Genomic DNA, 15,825 nt, shown 5'->3' with positions numbered 1-15,825 from the left:
TTCGACTTTGCCATCACCGTTTTCTGAAGGATTTATCGTCCTCGCCATGCTACACTATTTACATTTTAAATTTAATTTATTAGCAGCCTCTGATGTAATAAACCATGCTAAAAATAGTTTTCCATGATAATATATTTTTGTTCGATTGTCATTCAGTGGCCTGTGTTCAACCTATTAATAATAATTTCACCTTTAAAATACTCCTTAAACATATACTCATTCTCCATATAAGATTGAGTAAAAGTTTTTAAATGAAATACATAAGTGTTCTTGTTTAATTTTTGTCACATTTCATCTTTCTTCTCTATCTCATTCTTGTGGCCTTAACACAGTAACAATTTTAAAAATAAAACAACGGTCTAAATATAAAAGTCAGTTACATCATAACATTTCTCTTCTATTTTTCATTTTCTAAAATCGTTGTATAATAGTTTCATTAGTTATGTTTCATTTTCTAAAATCGTTGTATAATAGTTTCATTAGTTATGTTAACAAACACAACCTTTTGAGTATAAGAAAACAATCGATTAAAGTTTAAGTTATGGGCACAAGTGTATAAAATTGTTATGGATTCAAAATGTAGAGACCATATAGTAATTCTCAAATTTATGGAGCGACTCAAATAAAAATGAAGGATTAGAGCATCCACAATGGGGCGTCCTATAGCCCTCCCTATAGGCACCATATCCTCCGTCACATCAGCATTTTATCCTGCACCCCATCCATCTGCAGTGGAACGCCCTATAGCCCGTTCTATAGTTTTAACTCCTATTTTGTATTTGTTTTTTTTATTTTTTATGTTTGCAAATATATCAATTAGCAAAAATAAATGTAAAAACACCACAAATTAAAGGCAAATCCTATTGTTAGTAGTATTTATTTTTTATTTTTTACAAATATGGAAAATCGTCGGAATTTATTATTGAATTTAGAGAGAAATTGAGATAGGGAAGTGAGTGGAGTGAAAGGTGTAAAATGAAGTAAAAAAATTGGTGATATGTATACAACAAAATATAAAAAAAAAAGGAAATGTGTTGCATCGTCCGGGGCCCCGCAATGGGACGGAGGATAGTCCGGAGGATGCAAAAATTGCATGATCGTCCGCGGACGATGGATAGGGCGCAGAGGATGGAAGTTGCATCGTCCGCCCACCTGTAGTGGCGGACGATAGGGCGGAGGATGCATCATGCGGGCTATCCTCCGCCACATTGTCGATGCTCTTATAAGATGGATTATGGTCCCCACTAATCAGAGAATGGTTGCAACTTACCATATTCTCTAGTCTCTACAATAGTTTGATAAGAATTGTGAGTTGTGCCTCAGCAAATCAATCTAAGTATTGAGCCGAATATAGCCGTTGAGGCTGAGTGATGAAGTGAAGGAATGAGCTCGAGTTTGAAGCTTCTGGAAGTAGTCGTTGGATGCGGTTATAACTAACTTTCAGCTGAAGGGAGTTAGTTGATTCATTCACTTGTATTCACACATATATTAGCCAATAAAAAAGATTGAAGAAGTAGAACACACAAAATACACACACGATTTGATAGCTTAGCCTTTGCTTATGACTAGTTGAGGGCGTTTCAGATTGTAGAGTGGATACACCATCTTGTGAGCTCGATTAATAAACTCCAGTTACCTTCTCCATGGACATAGGCACTCTCTTGCCGAACCACGTTACTTCCTTTTGTGTACTTTACATTTTCTTGTCGATATTCTTTTCTTGTAAGATCGTCATTGCAACCCAACAAGTGTCGTCGTCCGGTGGGAAAGCAATTGAGGTTGATCTTGGGCGAGTTAAAGTTCAGGAGCTCTGTTTCTAAGCCGATCTTGGCCGTTACTCATCATCTGTTCGAGAAATGTCCACAACCAAGTTCGAGGTGGAGAAATTCACTGGTAAGAATGACTTTGGCCTATGGAGGCTAAAGATGAAGGCCATCTTGATGCAACAAGGGCTATGGTATATTCTGAGTGAAAAGAAGGATGGTGATGGCAGTGATGAGAAGAAGCCCGAGGTTGATGAGAAGGAGAGATGGAGGTTGCAAGAAATGCAGTACAAGGCCTACAACACACTGATTTTGAATCTGACAGATAGGGTGCTGAGGGAGGTATCGAAGGAGGAAACAGCAGCAGGAGTCTGGTCCAAGTTGGAGTCATTATACATGACAAAGTCTCTTGTTAATCGGCTGCACCTCAAGCAGAAGTTATTAACCTTCAAGATTTCTGATGCAAAGAGTTTATTGGAGCAACTTGAAGAGTTTGGAAAGTGCATTGATGATCTTGAAATGATTGATGACGAAATCAAGGATGAAGACAAGGCATTGATGCTATTGAACTCTCTGCCTAAGAGCTATGAGCACTTCAAGGATGCAATGCTTCTTGAAAGAGAATCCAAGATCAGTTATGAGGAGGTTCATTTTGCTCTGAAATTGAAGGATACCCAGAAGTCAGATGCCAAGCAAACTGATCCAGCAGCTGAGACCTTATACTTGAAGAATAATCAAAAGAAAGGGTTCAAGAAGAAGTCTAAGAAGAAGCAAGATAAAGAGAAGGTTGAAGGAGGAAAGGAAACTAGAAGTTGTCACTATTGTAAGAAATCGAGCCATTTGAAGAAAGCTTGTTTTGCTTGGAAGAGAAAGCAAGAACAAGAGAAGGTTAGCAATGCAGAGACTGTTGATTTAGCTCAGGAAGTGGAGGCCAATGAGGCTTTAAATGTACACTCAGTAGCTGTTGATTTAGCTCAGGAAGTGGAGGCCAAAGAGGCTTTAAATGTACACTCAGGAGCTACCATTGAAGAGTCTTGGATTATGGATTCTCGTTGCACTTTCCATATTTGCTCTCACAGATCTTGGTTTCAGAGATTATCAAACTGCTGAGGGTCAGTGATGCTGGGAAATGATCAGACATATAATGTCAGGGGTATTGGAGATATCAAGCTGAAAATGAAAGATGAGAGTGTAAAGATTCTGACAGAAGTCAGATTCATACCAAAAATCAAGAGAAATCTAATTTCTCTGGGAATGCTGGAGTCAAAGGGATATAAGTTTGATTCCATTGATGGAGTGCTCAGAGTTACTAAGGGCTCTAGAATTGTTATGGAGGCCAAAAGAAAGAATAGTCTATACTACTTGATGGTTGAGACTATAATTGATGTTGTGAATGTTGCTCAGTCAGGGAGCCTGGATCTTTGGCATACTAGGCTGGAACATGTGGGTGAAAAGGGCATCAGGGAGCTGGCCAAACGTAGTGTAATAAGGTTGGGTGCATCAGAGAGTCTGAATAAGTGTGAGTCTTGTATTCTGGGGAAGGCAAAGAAACTGCCATTTGCAAGTGGAAAGCACACCTCAACAGCACCTTTTGTTTATGCTCACAGTGACTTGTGGGGACCAGCTCAGACTGAATCTATAGGTGGAGGTAAGTATTTTATCTCTATCATTGATGACTATTCCAGAAAAGTATGGATTTATATTTTGAAAGAGAAGTCTCAAGTATTTGCAAAATTTAAGGAATGGCATGTTAGATATGAAAATGAGAAAGGTTCAGTGTTGAAGTATCTAAGAACTGATAATGGTATGGAATTTCTATTTGCTGAGTTTGAGAGTTTCTGCAAATCGAAGGGGAATAGAAGGTATAGAACTGCACCAAAGAACCCCCAATAAAATGGGGTAGCAGAGAGAATGAATAGGACACTACTTGAGAGAGTAAGGTGTATGTTGTTCTATTCTGGGTTACCTAAGAAATTTTGGGCAGAGGCCTTGTCCACTGCTGCTGCAGCTCTTATCAATAAATGTCCTTCCTCAGCAATATTTAGTGAGACCCTAGATCAAAGATGGTATGGAAGCCTAGGTGATTATTCTATTTTGAAGACTTTTGGGTGTGCTGCTTATGCACATGTGAAGCAGAATAAGTTGGAGCCAAGGGCAAAGAAATGTGTAATGTTGGGATACCAAGATGGGGTGAAAGGGTACAGACTACGGAATTTGGAGAAAGAAGGACAGAATATTATTGTAAGCATGGATGTGGTATTCAATGAAGAAGAAATGTCATTCAAGAAGAAAGAAATCTCTGATGAAGGCATTAACTCTAATCTGCAGAATTTTGAATTTGGTGAGGGATCCACTGATGGGGTTGGCAGCGGAAGCATGAATAAATCTGAGAACTAGATCTATTTAGCAGATTATTTAGACAAATTCTATTCGCTCAATTATCACATGTATCATGCTCATAACTTGAATTAAAACATGCTTTTGATTAATTGAAACCTAAAACATGTTTTTCTACGGAGCAAAAGTTGTACCTTCTTGATTCTCCAAAGAATCGCGGATGGTTTGCTACTTCTCCACGTGTCGATCTTCAATACTCGACCACGGATCTTCTGACTGGTTCCCGAACCGTATTCCGATATCAGTGTGGGCTGTTCTCACCAGAACACTAGGACTCGAATAAAGAAGACAAAAATTCTCACGGAGGAGAGCTAAAAAAATCGTCCAGTCCTTAATACAGGGGGGGCGAAAATTTCAATAATTAATTATGTGTCGCTCTGTCTCTCCTTTATTCTCCTATTTATATTTAGTTCATACTGGGCCCAGACAGGGATCTATAGAAGGTTTTGGATATAGTCTGCCCCAATTAGCTTAGGACTAATTAAATTGAACCCACAATTTAATACAAGCTTATATTGGAATATTATTTGCAGCCACTACAGAAATAATATTGCACTGCCCATCCAAATCCAAAATTACGAGTAATCCGGGTTTCCATTTTAAATTAAATATTTATTTCCCGCGCTTAAGATAAAAATGTCCATTAATTGATAATTGTCTGCTATGGACAAAAATTAATTAACTTCTTATTAATTCCAAGAGTGGACTTAGCACGAAACCCTTATTTATTATTCATAGAGTAATCAAACTCCAACTAGCTAGGTTCCGAATAATAAAACCTTGTTTCACGCTCCTCTTGAGAACATTATCAAACGAGACTCCCCTCGCGTGCGTTTCTACATAATAGCAATCCTAGCACCGCTAGATATTAATCACCACCCAATATATCAAGTTTATTGGGTTACGAAAAACTCATACTATTTGATAAGTCAAAGTAGTGAACAATCAATATCGTATGCTCAATGCTAACGTATATAGATTAAGAAATACTTATTTATCAAGACCTCGTCTTTCAGTAGATAGCATAAAGACACGTCTTGCTGTTAGATCCGTTCAGTGCTATACCACACCAATGTCATCTTATTTCACTAAGGCTTAGAAACAATCACACTGACATTGCAACCTTTCTTGATAGGTAGTCAAAGCCTATCTAGGTTTTGAAATTCTCCATTTTCTTTGTTCAGAACTGACCGTGTTACCTTAAAGTAGACGACGCCCATAACCGGTCTACTAAAACAAAGACCTAGACTTTGTTAAGTTTCTTATACATTTAAACATGTAATAAAACAACCATTAAATGTAAAACATAACAACATTATGACAAAAATGATCTGTTTTATTCCTTGGAAAATAAAATAAGAGTTATTACAGTATCTAATCACTCGAAAGGTATTTCTAGTATACAAAACTCTAACATCCACCAGATCAGATACTGATGAGGATGCAGAGGTCATTGAGAATCTAGAAGAAGGTAGAGCACCTAATTTTCAAACATCTCAGAGCACAAATGATCAGCAGCTAGGAGAGCAGCAGGGTGCTGCAGGTAAGAGAAACAGAAGAAATCCAAGAAGGAATGTGGGGATGCCCAACAGATTTTCAGACTATGATATGAGCTTCTTTGCTTTATGTGTAGCTGAAGTACTTATGTTTTCAGAGCCCTCAAATTATGAAGAGGCCATGACCTGCAAAGAAAGTCAGAAATGGATCAAAGTCATGAAAGAGGAAATAGAGTCTCTATTGAAAAATGGGACTTGGATTTTGGTGGTTGATCCAGGAACACAAAAGTTGATTAGTTGCAAATGGATATTCAAGAAAAATATTGAGGTGACGGAAGTTGAAAGCACACGTTTCAAAGCAAGATTAGTGGCTAGAGGCTTCACACAAGTAGAGGGAGTAGACTATACAGAAGTATTCTCTCCTATGGTGAAGCATACTTCTATCAGAATTCTATTGGACATGACTGCTCATTTTGATTAGGAGTTGCACCAACTTGATGTAAAAACAGCTTTTCTACATGGGGATTTAGAGGAGACAATTTATATGGTGCAGCCTAAAGGCTTTGAAAAGCCAGGTGAGGAGCACAAAGTTTGCTAACAGAAAAAGAATTTATATTGGCTCAAGAAAAGTAGTAGGCAGTGGAACAAGAAATTCCATGAGTATATGGAGTCAATGAATTTTGAAAGATCAAGCTTTGACAGTTGTGTATACATTAAGAGGAAAGGAGATTTGATAATTCCTATCTGTTGCTGTATGTGGATGATATTCTACTGTCAGGTTCAAGCAAGAATGAGCTGCTACTTATCAAGGAAGAACTAAAGCAAAAGTTTGAAATAAAGGATCTTGGAGAGTCCAAGAGAATCCTAGGCATGGATATCTTCAGAAACAGAAAGAAAAGGGAACTAAAATTGGTTGAAGTTGATTATATCAAAAAGGTGATAGAGAAGTATCAAGTGAAAGATGCAATGTTAGTCTTTGTTTCATTGGCAAGTCATTTTAAACTTAGTAAGGAGCATATGCCAAACACTGATGAAGCTAGAAGAGAAATGAGCTTGATACCCTATGCTAACATAGTGGGCAGTGTGATGTACTTGATGATATGCACAAGGCCGGATGTTGTCCATGCTATCAGTGTGGCTAGCAGGTATATGGCTGACCCAGGAAGAGACCACTGGGCTGCACTAAAATGGATATTGAAATATCTGAAGGGTTTTGTTATGGTTGGCTTGAAATTTGGAGGTGGAGCTTGGTCTGAAAAGGATGAGGTTCGTGAGGGATTGTGTGATTCAGATTATGCTGCTAACTTAGATAACAGAAAGTCCCAAAGTGGCTACATTTTCACATTGTTTGGCATAGCAATCAGTTGGAAGTCAAATTTACAGCCTGTGGTTGCATTATCTACAACAGAGGCTGAGTATATTGCTCTAACAGAGACTGCAAAGGAGGGAAAGTGGCTGCAGGGGATTCTTAAGGATTTGGGAATGGAGTTGGGAGCAGTAAGGATCAACTGTGATAGCAACTCGGCTATATGTTTAGCCAAACACTAGATGTTTCATGAACGGTCTAAACATATTGATGTCAGAAGGCACTTCATCAGGGATGAGATTCAAAGTGGAAAGATCAATGTGATGAAGGTTCCAACTAAGGAGAATGCCTCAGATATGTTGACAAAATCTCTGCCAGATTCAAAATTCAAGCATTGTTTGGAATTGGTAGAGATTGTGGAGTGATGGGTTTATGGGAATAATTGAGAAGGGAGTTAGATATTGATCTTGATTTGCATATGCAAAGTGGAGATGTGTGAGTTGTGCCTCAAAAAATCAATCAAAGTATTGAGCCGAATATAACCGTTGAGGATGAGTGATGAAGTGAAGGAATGAGCTCGAGTTTAAAGCTTCTGGAAGTAGCCGTTGGATGCAGTTATAACTAACTTTCAGCTGAAGGGAGTTAGTTGATTCATTCACTTGTATTCACACATATATTAGCCAATAAAAGAGATTGAAGAAGTAGAACACACGAAATACACACACGATTTGATAGCTTAGCCTTTGCTTGTGACTAGTTGAGGGCGTTTTAGATTGTAGAGTGGATACACCATCTTGTGATCTCGATTAATAAACTCCGGTTACCTTCTCCGTGGACGTAGGCACTCTCTTGCCGAACCACGTTACTTCCTTTTGTGTACTTTACATTTTCTTGTCGATATTCTTTTCTTGTAAGATCGTCATTGCAACCCAACAAGAACAACTCTCAACGTTTGGACCCATACCATTCACAAAATCAAGTTCATATGAATTTAAGTACGCTACCATATTACGTTTTATATTCTGTTCTTCGTACCTCAGTTTATCATCGTATAAATTATACCACCTCCTTCCATAAAAAATAGACTAATTTTACCATTTTGAGCCCACTAAAATTTGACCAATTCTAAATATGGAAAGTTTTAAACAAATATTAACTCTACTCATCATTCTAAATGTGGACCTCATAATCCACTAACACTACTTTCACCACCTCTTTCATCTTTGTCTCTTACTTTATCAATTGCGCATTAAAACATGTACTCTTTACAATTTTGTCTATTTTTTAAGGACGGAGGCAGTAATTGGATAAATGAATTGCATGTTTCAATTATAAGATTAATTGCTTAATAATTCCTTTTTCTCCATAGCGACCTGTCAATTGCTTATTAATTGCAATAGAAAGATGGATTATTATTGGAAAAAAGAGATAACAAAAATTCCACATAGGACATGGAGGGATTGCATTACATTGCTCTTATGTCCTGTTTGGTTTGCAAGATTATATTTCGAGATTAAATAGGTACTCCTTCTGTCCCCCATTAATTGGTGTCGATTGACTTAACACGAGTTTTAAGAAATATAGTATAAAGTGGGTGGAAAGAGTTAGTTAAATGTGAGTCCTACTTTTATATATTAATTTTATACTAAATATGAGTGGAATGAGTTAGTGGAAGGTGAGGTCCATTATAAAAACTAGTAAAAAAGTAAGGATGCCAATTAATAGGTGACGAAGAGAGTATTGTGTTTGGTTCATAATGTAGAGACAATAGGAAGAAGATTTTGGTTTATTTACTTGATATGAATTACAGCGTATGATACAATATTTGTAGGCATAGAATATGTTCCTATATGGTAAACCTAGATTATAGGGATCCCATCTATCTTAGGTAACAAATCAATTTCAAATCACAGCAAATCATCATTCCAATCTTCAGCCTAATCTTCGGTATCTTCCAACACTCCCCCTCAAGTTAAGTGAGGGGATTTCCAACACTTAACTTGTCTAATACTTCTCTGAATGTTTTTGAGTTCACAGCCTTAGTCAATATGTCAGCCAACTGATCCTCGGACTTGACAAACGACAGCTCGACAATTTTTGCTTCGATGTTCTCCTTTATAAAGTGTCAGTCTATTTCCACATGTTTAGTTCTATCATGCTGAACTGGATTCTCTGAAATACTGATCGCAGCTTTGTTGTCACAAAATAACTTGCAAGGTTGTGATGAGTGGAGACCAAGTTCTGTCATGAGTCTCTTTAACCACAATACTTCTGTGAGGCTACTTTTTATGCCTCGAAACTCTGCTTCCGCACTTGATAAAGCGACCACCTTCTGTTTCTTACTTCGTCAAGTGACAAGATTTCCCCCTACAAAAGTGAAGTACCCGGCGGTTGATTTTCTGTCATTTGGGTTCCCTGCCCAATCTGCATCAGTAAACCCATGTACCTCTAAGTGACCGTGCTTCTCAAATAGCACTCCATGGTCTGTCGTGCCTTTCAAGTACCGGACGATCCTTATGGCTGCTTCCCAATGATCTTCCTGCGGTGAGTGCATAAACTGGCTGACCACACCTACAACATATGCTATATCTGGATGGGTGTGTGAAAGATAGATCAGTTTACCTACTAAACGCTGATATCCCCCCCCCTGTCAGTGAGTTTTCCTCCCTCACGGATTTGCAATTCATGATTCTGCACCATTGGGGTGTCGGTCGGTTTGCAGTCTATCATTCCAACTTCCGCAAGTAAATCGAGCACATACTTCTTCTGATTTATGAAGATTCCCCGGTTCGATCTTAAGACTTTAATGCCCAAGAAATACTTGAGGAGACCTAGGTCCTTCATCTCGAACTCTGTGAACAAGTTCTTCCTCAATTCACCTATCACATTTTCATCATCCCCTGTAATAATCATGTCGTCAACATAAATGATGAGACACGTAATTTTTCCATCCTTCTTCTTGAGAAACGGTGTATGATCCGAGTTGCTCTGCTTGTACCCATATTTTTTCATCACTTCAGTAAATCTGCCGAACCATGCCCTCGGGGACTGCTTTAGCCCATATAACGTTCTTTTCAACTGGCATACTTCTCCATTTCGAAACTCTTCAGTGAACCCTGGAGGAGGAACCATAAACACTGGTTTTGGCAGTTCACCGTGTAGGAAGGCATTTGTGACATCAAACTGGTGGAGGGGCCAGTCTCTGTTGGCCGCGATTGAGAACAACACTCGTACGGTATTAATTTTTGCCACTGGGGAGAAAGTCCCGGCATAATCGACTCCATATGTTTGGGTATATCCCTTTGCCACTAGTCGAGCCTTATATCGATCGATCGACCCATCTGGCCTCCGTTTGATCGTGAACACCCATCTACACCCCACAACCTTCACTCCTTCGGGTAGCTTTCCTTTCACCCAAGTCTCATTTCTCATCAATGCTCTCATTTCAGTGAGCATAGCTTCTCTCCAATGTTTGCATTTCATTGCTTCTTCGGCAGTTTGTGGAATCTCTTGGTCTTCATATAAAGCGGCCTCAAATGCTTGGGCCATCTTACTTAAGTTGCCTTGAACGAAGTTTGCCACTCTATATCTGTTTTTTTTTTTTGCCAATTCTCTCTGGAGAGTATCTCTTCGGGGGAACACCTCGATTACTTCGTGGGGGAAGAATATATCTCCTCGTATCACCGTCTATAGTATTCTCCTCTGTGTCTGCATTGTTAGTATCAACTGTAGTAATTTCCTCAGAGACTGGTTCCGGACATACCTCGGATATTGGTTGAGGAGGATCAGGTGAGCGCGGTTGAGAAGACTCTGGAGAGGCGTGCTCGGCGGCAGTGATAACTGTCTCGGGTGGATCCTCAATCGAGAGGCTTGGAAGTGGTACAAACCATCTTAGACAGTCCTTATGATTACTTTTAGGGTTACTCTCAATTTGCTCCCCCTGGCTGCTAAGGTGGTGCGTATAAAAGAACTCGGTTTCTAGAAAGTCGCAATTTATGGTGGTGATGATTTTCCTAGTGCTTGGATCATAGCACCGATACCCTTTTTGATTGACCTCGTACCCCACGAAGACACATTTGGTTGCGCATGGGGAAAATTTTGTTCTCTCATGTTTGGGAATGTGAACATAGAGAGTACATCCAAAGACTTTTGGTGGCATGCTAAGAGATTCTGGTATCTGGGCTTGTTGGGAAAGGATGTTCAAGGGGGCTTTGGTGTTTAAGATCTTGGTGGGCAGTCTGTTTATTAGGTAGACAGAGGTTCCAACGGCTTCGGGCCAAAGAGATTTTGGGACATGGGATTCAATCATAAGGGCACGGGTCATTTCAAGGATGGTTCGGTTTTTTCTTTCAGCAACCCCATTTTGTTCAGGGGTATAGGCACAGGAAGTTTGGTGAAGGAGACCCCTTTTTGTGAAGAATTCAGACATAGTGTTATTAACAAATTCCCTCCCATTATCTGAACGAAGGATTTTAATGGTTGTGTGGAATTGGGTGTGTATCATATGAAAAAATAGGATGAATTTGTCAACCACTTCTGATTTATGTTTTAAAAAATAGATCCAGGTCATTCTCGTGCAGCCATCAATGAAAGTCACAAAATACCTAAATCCACTACCCCCAATAACAGGTGCATGCCCCCACACATCAGCATGCACTAAATCAAACATAAATTTCATACGAGTATCTGAGGGTTAAAAAGATTGTCTGTGGCTCTTGGCCAAAACACAAGTTTCACAAGAAAAATCCCTAGGTAAAGAAAAATTTGGGAACAAAAGTTTAAAGTAACCATGAGACGGGTATCCTAGTCTTCTGTGCCACAGTCAAGCCTCTTTTCTCATGGACCCGTGAGCTAGCATCGCACTGCCATGTTGAGCTACCCCATCCACGTAGTAGAGTCCTTGATTCTCAGTGCCACGCCTAATTATCCTCCTCGTCTGAATATCCTGTAAGATGCAGAAATTTGGATGCATTAGCAAAGTACAATTCAGTTCCCTCGTTACATGGCTTACTGACATGAGTCGCTGAGACAAGCTAGGAACAAATAAACAATTTGATAATCGAAGAGTAGGGGAAATTTTTATGGTTCCCACCCCTGCTACCGTAATCAATTCCCCATTGGCAGTCCTAATGTAGGTTTTAGTAACCTCCTCAAAATTACTAAAATCAGATCTCTCTGGTGTCATAGTGTCTGTGGCACCACAATCAAAAATTCATCCCTTCCTATCAACACTATCAGTATTTTGTACAGAGAAAGCAGCAGAAATATTCATTAATGGTGCAAACTGATTATGTGTGGGAATATGTATGCCAGGGGGTAAAATTCGGACTTTTCAAAACTTCTGGGGGTATTTCGCAATTCTCTAAATCTGGGGGTCACATTTGGGATTACTAAAATGTGGAAGACTCAATTGCATATCATTCATTTCTGGGGAACTAAAGTGTAAGAAATGGGAAATCCTAGGGTTTGATCTAGGATCAAACCCGATACCTCCTGAGGCGCCTCCATTCCATTTCTGTGCCTCTATTTGGGCTCCCGTTCTCTCCACGAAATTTCCGACCCGAACTCCGCCGTTTCCGCCGCCACCGCCATTGTCGCCGGGGTATTCTTGGTGGGTTCCCTGATTTGATCCTCCTGTAGGTCCTTCTCTGGGTTGACCTTGGGGGTTCCCCTGCCTCGGCCCCATCTCGCTAATTCCGAAGGCCGCGAGCTTCATCTGGGCTCGGGCTTTTTGTTTCTCGTCCCACCATTCCGGGAATCCCACACGGAGAAAACATGTATCCCTTGTGTTCTTGTTCTTCCCACAATGAGAACACCAGAGTTTGGATTTGTCGATCCTCCCTCCGGCTTGGTGATTAGCTCCGGTAGGTGGCGGTCTCGGTGGGCCTCGGTTGGTTGGCCGGTCTCTCTGTGCTCCGAACCCACACCTGATTTCTCCCGATGATGCATCGGCGCTACCAACGCCGTGGTCTTCGGTGGTTTTGGAGGACGCCGGTGGCATGATTTTCAATCGAGCCGCCTCCCTCTGGACCCTCCCGTAGGCCTCTTCGACTGAGGGATAGGGCTCCTCTTTGAGGATGTCCCTGCGAATCGTGTCATATTCTGGATTGAGCCCAATGAGGAATTTGAATATTCTGGTGGTGTTCGAGAGTTCCCGGAATTGCTTGACCCCCTTGTCGCAGCAATCGACCGGCTGTTTTCGACATCTATCCACATTGATCCGCAATCCGTGGATTCGTCGGTAGTAGGTCTCGAAATCCAGATTCCCTAGGCGGAGTGCAATAGCTTTATCTTCCAGATCGTATATGAGATACGGGTCTTTCTTGCCTTCAAACGTCACGGCGAGATTGTCCCATATCGCCTTCGCGGTTTGGTAGTGAGCAAAGTCGGCTATTATGTCGTTTTCGATGTTGTCGATGATCCACGAGAACACCACAAGATCTGTTTCCTCCCACTCGGCATACCCAGGATCCTCTGGTCCTGGTGGCAGGTCTCTGATGTGAGAATATCCTCCTCGGCTTCCTATCGCGACTTTCATCAGTCGAGCCCACAAAGGATAGTTCTTTCCATTCAATTTGAATGCAACAGTAACATGTTTGCTTGTTTTCATCCGTGATGTTTTGACTTTGGGTTTGTTATCTCCCTATGAGTCTGAATCGGACATGTTTATGTGTAGGGACTGCTTTCCAGCCTCTTGAAGGAGATTGGTATGGATTGGTATTGTTTTGGTTGGCTATGGATCGACTTCAGCCTTTTTGGCCGGGATTGGTATGGTTTTTCTTAGCTATGATGAAGCTTTTCTGAGCCAGATTTTACTCTGCTCTGATGCCATGTAGAGACAATAGGAAGAAGATTTTGGTTTATTTACTTGATATGAATTACAGCGTATGATACAATATTTGTAGGCATAGAATATGTTCCTATATGGTAAACCTAGATTATAGGGATCCCATCTATCTTAGGTAACAAATCAATTTCAAATCACCACAAATCATCCTTCCAATTTTCAGCCCAATCTTCGGTATCTTCCAACACATAAGATAGAATTTCACAATTCAATCCTAAATGAATAATCATATTATAATTAATGCTAATAGTCACCCGCTTCAACTAAAATAATTTTACCCTCAATCCTAGACTACATCTCATGATTATTTTGTCTAACAAACTGAACCGAACATCCACTTAGAGTGCCAGTTTTAGGCCATCCACAACCCTGGCCCGGATTCAGGCCCCAAGTCCCCTTCACGTCATCATTCCCCTAAATTTGAGTCACGGACCACAACTCCTCTAACCATGCAGGCTCCATCCCATGTCACAACAATTAAATTGCACTATTCACAACTCCAACCTGTTTTACTCTTAAAATAGAATACGTTAAACAATTAAAACCGGGAAAATTCATTGTTCAGTCGAAAAAAAAAATATTACAAATCCTAGAAATTGAAAATTAAAAATTCTAGAAAAAGAAAATTACAAATCCTAGAAAAAAATTTACAAATCCTAGAAAATAAAAATACAAGTCATAAAATTTTTTAAAATAAATGAAAAAACTACTTCTTCTTCATTTGTGCGCGAAGGTAGACGATCATCTCATGGTACAACTCGAGCTCGAACTCCAACATTGTCGAGGTATCCCTCAATATCAACTCCGTCTGCTGACCCATCCGCAAGGTAATACTCATATCCGACATAGAGTCGGATATCTTATCCAGAGTAGGATTGGGCGGCGGCGGCAACATAGTAGGGTAGCTCGTAGCAGTTGCCTTCCCCTTCGCTTTCCTCTTTGTCGCCTTTGTTCTCATCGAACGGCTTTGAGTACCAGGGGATGAGAGGAAGACGACGTCTTCTGTCACGTTGAGGTCGATTGGCGGACCTCCTTCACTCGAAGAGTAGTGTTCGGCGGCGAAAACTTTGGTTCTCTTCGGCGCCCCACTTGCCGCTCGGCCACATCCGGACTACGTTAGTCCACTTGCCATTCCACTTGTTCATCTCCTTATGTACCCGACCCCAATACTTGCGTAGCTACACTCGAACAACCTCTAGGTCGACCAGCGTTGTACTTCTGGGCAATCCGCTCCCAGAACACTTTGCCGCTCTGCTGGTTGCCGATGATAGGATCCTCGAAGACGTCGACGAAGTTCTTGGCCAGCCACAATGTCTCCTGCGGACCATACTTCTTCGGCTCCTCATCATTCGCCACCGCAGCCTTGCCCTTGCCCCTCCCTTTAGCGGGCTCCATATCACTGATGTCGTACTCATCATGGCTAACTGGCGATGGTATTTCCATGTTAGAAGCCACCCCGGACTAGGCGTTGTATCTGGGTTGGGCGATGTCGGCATGTACCAGTTGTTGACATTGACGAACTCGTTCATCTGTCGTTCGTCGCTGTTAAACCACTCCATAGCAGCCACAAATATTGAAATAAGAGGATGGAAATGGAGAAAGTGTTGGAAGAATGTTGAAGAAATGGAGTATAAATAGGCAAAAAATTCAAAAAATATATATATAAAATTGCACCGGCCCGCTTCCCCTCCAACGCCGGACCCGGACTCGCCAACTCCTGCCCGGGCACGCCTAACGCCGAGACGTGATGGACCCTGGGCGCGGCCCAGGCCGCAAAATTCTCCCCTCCAACGCGCAAAGCCGCGTGTCGGGACCCAAGTGCAGTCATGCCCGTAGCGTTATTTATTCCTCTTATACCACATAACTTCAGGCATAATTAAATATGGCATGTGAATTTAAATTATGGGCGAAATGATTTGTTATGAAAAATTCATACAAATCAATAAATTGATTATTTTATAAAAGATTTGCGAAAAATACTAGATTTTGCCATAAATTAGTGGTATTTCCAACAAC

Source organism: Salvia splendens, chromosome 7, assembly GCF_004379255.2.
Source record: "Salvia splendens isolate huo1 chromosome 7, SspV2, whole genome shotgun sequence".
In the NCBI taxonomy this organism is placed as follows: Eukaryota; Viridiplantae; Streptophyta; class Magnoliopsida; order Lamiales; family Lamiaceae; genus Salvia; species Salvia splendens.
Note: the sequence above shows the minus strand (reverse complement) of the source record.